Below are 5,235 nucleotides of genomic sequence, written 5' to 3' on the forward strand. Positions count from 1 at the left end.
AGAAAAAGAAAGAAAGAAAGAAAGAAAGAAAGAAAGAAAGAAAGAAAGAAAGAAAGAAAGAAAGAAAGAAAGAAAGAAAGAAAGAAAGAGAAGAAAGAGAAGAAAGAAAAGAAAGGAAGGAAGGAAGGAAGGAAAGAAAGAAAAGAAAAAGAAAGAAAGAGAGAAAGAAAGGGAGAAAGAAAGACTGCACTCTAAGGATAGTAAATAACTTGTTCAAAGACACACAGCTACTAAGCCATAGAAGTAGGATTCGAACCCAGGCAGTCTTTATGTAGCTCTCTACTCTTAGTCACTGCCTGTGTTGCCTCTTACTTGTGGCGCTTTGGGGTTCCACTAGTTTCAGCTTTCATTATCTGCTTTTTCCAAGCCTTTGACTTTTTCATATCCAACAGAGATTGCAGTGCATTGGAACTCTTCAGTAGTTCCCGACTTAATCTATAATAATCATTTTGACCACCTCTGAAGGAAGATTTAAACACTCAAGTGCAAATGCCATGAAGATAAATCAGCTAAACTTACAACATGTTTTTGAAAGGGACTTTGGCCAATTAAACTCTTTATTTAGTGAGCGGGGGGTGACAGAAATCTCTTATACAATACGCTTTCCACTTTTCAACTCCAATTTCCTTGTTAGTCTTTAATTTACCAAATGTGGTCATTTCTCTCTGCCTTTCATTGAGACTTAAGCTCTCATTTCAATTTCAATTGTCAATATGTATTTTACTCCTTATTTACCTATTAATCACCCGATTTATATATGCTTGAGTCCCTATTTTGTTCAAAGATCTATCACAAATTTTAATGTTAAATTTATTAAATATTTATCAATTTTATTTTATAAAATTTGAATAAGAAAATTAGTAAGATGGTGTTCAGCAATCATCTGAGCTAGCGTTTGATCACTTACCCTAGACCAGCCTATAGAGTTGAAAGATTGGCTTTTTACAAAATAAAACAAAATAAAAGTGGGGTGTGTGTGTGTGTGTGTGTGTGTGTGTGTGTGTGTGTTTGAATGGGCCAAATTGTAACATTGTTACATTGCTTTGGGAAATGATTGGATAGAATGACTATTGCCAGTACTTACTCTTTCTTTCAATAAAAAGACCAAGATTTGCATTTATAAAAATAGGACTGAACATACCTATCACCATCCTGTTTCCAAACTACTGGATTGTAGCCTAAGTCCCCAGACATTTTGACTTCACACTCTTGGAAGACAAAAAAAAAAAAATCTTTAAAAATGTGGAAAAAATGTACTACCAATGACTGTGGAAAACTATTTTTTAAATTTGGGGCCCTCAGAAAGGAAAGAGGAAAAGATAAGAGGAAGGGAAGAACAGCACTCATCCCACAGTAGCAGCAAAGTAGATGGAAAGGGGCTCCCAGCTCTTCTGCCCTCGACTGAATGCAGGAATCACTAAGATGGCAGTTGCCCCTGTACGGAGAAAAGTCCCTGTGCTTAGTCAGCTTGAACCTGTCATCCTGTCATCCTATATTGTAATTAGTGTCCCAAAGAGAACTGGGCTATGCATTGTCTTTAACAGACTCAAGCCCATATCTCAATTTTAATTACCAAAATGTCAATTTAAAGGGAAAGAGATTCTTCTTATGAAATGAAAAGACTCACTTGATTTCATCAGTGAATGCAGAATCTTGATTTCATCAATGAATGCAGAATACAAGCAGGATTTCTCCATTTCTCTCAAGAAATCTAGTCTCTAAAATTTATTTCTTTAAAAAAAAATGAGTCTAAATTTTAGTACTTGGCTCCTGGAAAACTTTCACCATATTAAGCTACTCCAAGATTTCAATGTCAAAACTTATCACAAAGGACTTGAGTTTTATCTTGTTGTTCCAAAAGCCGATATTATGGAAACAGTCACAGAACTGAGGAATGAGAGCAGTTGAGATTTCTCCAGTGACCTGAAGTAAGGAAGACTTGAGAAATTCAGATATAGATTATTCAGCCCTGTGGTGTTAGTACGTTGTGGTTAAATCATTCATATTCCTTGAACTCTAATAAAAAATTCTCATCAAACAATGACATTTTCATCTCATCAAAGTTTAATCACAAGAGTATTGTAATTCTGATTTTCTTCACCTCAGTTCAAATTGAAAGTAATTGTCAGATGTCATTTAATTCTAACCATTACATCCATTCTTATCTGTTCTCCCTCACATTATTATGGCCCATTGTACTCTCCAAGAGGCATGTCATGTTTTTTCTATTATTCAAGCAGTTTTAAAAGAACTTTGTCACATACTTACAATTAAGGCTCATTTTAAAAAATAATTTGAGATGACAACTTAACATGAATGGAAAATATTTTCTTGAAACACTAAGAGACATGAGGGGCAATAAATTCTAACTATTGAATTGTTTCATGTAAAAAACCACTTAATTGCCTGAACTTTTGATTGTTTCAAAACATTCTTAGCAACTTCCAGAATGATGGACTTAAAATGAACAAAAGCAAAGAGGAAAATACAGCTTGTTTAATTTTCTTCCATTGATGTTTTGGAAAAAACTCTCTGCTTTAGTCCTGAAACATCCTGGGATCTGGGTTAAGAAATGGGATAAAGTTTACCTGAGTGGAGACAGAGAGGACTGGCTCCTTCCCAGGGGTGGCCTGTGAGTCCTAATCACCTCTTCCAAGGTATGTGGAAAGCTAAAACAAAATCCAAGAGGACTATAGGATTTGGGGATAATATACATGTTGTATTTTCTATGTTTTCCACAACAGACATGTAATACTTTTAGAACCAGAATGTAAAAAAATGAGTGATATATTAACAGAGACCTAAGAGGCCTGATTTAAATATATGGGCCAGAGGGGAACACAGGATATAATGTGGGGCCTTTTAGATAGCAATGCTTCTCATGTTTGTATCTATTTCAAAGGTCAGAAAGCTTCAACAAAGGCAGGGGTCTTAAGCTCAAATTCTTACAGGGGTAGGTAGGCAAGCAATGGAGTCAAGAAGTCCATGAAGAGACTGGGACAAACTGGGGCAAACTCAGCTCTGCAGAATTTTGCCACCTGAGTTCTTGGGTCCAGTGTAGCCTGATCTGATTTTTCAAACAAACTTAAAATTAAAAATTGTATATGAAGTCTCCAATTCTCTTCAATTCTATAGTTTGCCAAATCAAAGACCTCTTAAATTCTTTTTGCCTCCATGCCTATTTCCTCTACCTTGGTTCAGACCATTGCAATAGATAACTGCATTAGCCTCCAGCCTCAGTGGTTATCAAGAAAGGGTGACCTTGCCCACAAGGAAATACCCTAAAATGTCTGGAGACAATTTTGGTTGTTTCAATTCAGAGTGAGTTTCTGGCATCTAGATGCCAGCAATGCTTCCAGATGTTCTATAATACATAGAGCAGTCCCCTACTCCCAACAAAGAATTATCTGGCCTAATATGTGAATAGTGCTGAGGCTTAGAAACTGTATTAGTCCATTCTCATGCTGCTATAAAGAACTGCCTGAGACTAGGTAATTCAGAAAGGAAATATTTAATTGACTCACAGTTCCACATAGCCTGGGAGGCCTCAGGAGACTTAAAATCATGGCAGAAGTGGAAGCAAACACACCCTTCTTCACGTGATGGCAGGAAGGAAAACTGCCAAGGAATGAGGGAAAAGCCCCTTACAAAACCATCAGATCTCATGAGAACTCACTCACTATCACGACAACAGCAGCATGGGGATAACCGCCCCCATGATTCAATTGACTCCCACTAGGTCCTTCCCACGTCATGTGAGGATTATGAAAATTGCAATTCAAGATGAGATTTGGGTGGGGGCACAGCCAAACCATAACAGAAACCCTGCAACTGATCTACCTGCCTTCAATTTTGCTTCACGCCAATTCATCTTCACACTACAATCAAGGTTACCTCTTAAGAATGAAATAACCTTCCTTTAGTAAAACCTGGGAGATACTATTTGTTTTTCTACCCAGATCCCACCCACATACTTCTTTGCAACAAGAATCATTTTGCTTCAGAGAAAGATGTGTTCTCAGTCCCAGGGAATCAATCATCATTAGGCTTACTCAATGAGAATAACATTATTATCCTCCCCGGTGACTGATTTAGAAAAGAACTTGAGAATAACTAATTTACTGTGATTTGAGACAATATTTCTTACTTCAAAGGGAGCTCTGATAGGTTTATTTGCAAAGATGGCCATAATAATGTATACCATTCTTATGTGTGTGTACCTTTGAAATATGACTTTGCTGTTTTTCCCATCATGTGGTAAAATCTATTCCTAATTCCAAGAATTTGAGCTGGCCACTTGCTTCAACCAACAGAATGGAGTCAACTGGGTATTGTGTGATTTTGACTAGGCCTCAAGAAACCTTGTCGCTTGAGCTCTCATTGCCTTGGAACACTGCTTTGAGATTGTCATGTGAAGAAGCCAAGCCTAGTCATCTGAGGGATGAGATCACATGCAGCAGGGAAGCCAGTTGCCCCAACCATGCAGCTGAGGCCCCAGACCTACAAAGTAAGGTTATCTTAGAACCACACCACCCCAGCTAAGCCACCAACTGACAGACTGCAGCTGAATGAGAGTCTAAGCGAGAGCAACAGAAGAACAGCCCAGCTGAACCCAACCCACTCTGCTGAGTCCCAGAATCATGAGCAAGTGAAATGGTGGTTGTTTCTGGACATTAAATTTTGATGTGGTAGGTTTCAAAGTAGTAATAAATAACTGATACAGAAACATATGGATATTTCTACCCTTTGGATGCTGTTGTGTAATAAAAGCAACATCCGGCTTTTGCAGCTATTCTGAGGGACATACTTGGCACCTGAGAAGAACAGGGCAGGAAAAAGAAACGATCCCGATCTTTTATGTTGCCACAGAGTTGCCAAATTAACCATCTTACCTCCAGACTTTATTTATTTATTTACTGAGACCAAGACTCACTCTGTCACCCAGGCTGGAGTGCAGTGGTGCAATCTCGGCTCACTGCAACCTCTGCCTCCTGGGTTCAAGTGATTCTCCTGCCTCAGCCCCCTGAGTAGCTGGGACTATGGGTGTGCCCCACCATGCCTGGCTAATTTTGTTTTTAGTAGAGACAGGGTTTCACCATGTTGGCCAGGCCAATCTTGAACTCCTGACCTCAGGTGATCTGCCCACCTCAGCCTCACAAAGTGCTGGGGTTACAGGCATGAGCCACTGCACCCGGCCTATTATTTTTTAATAGACAAGATCTCACTCTGTCACCC

This window comes from Rhinopithecus bieti, unplaced genomic scaffold, assembly GCF_001698545.2.
Source record: "Rhinopithecus bieti isolate Rb0 unplaced genomic scaffold, ASM169854v2 scaffold_51907, whole genome shotgun sequence".
Classification (NCBI taxonomy): domain Eukaryota; kingdom Metazoa; phylum Chordata; class Mammalia; order Primates; family Cercopithecidae; genus Rhinopithecus; species Rhinopithecus bieti.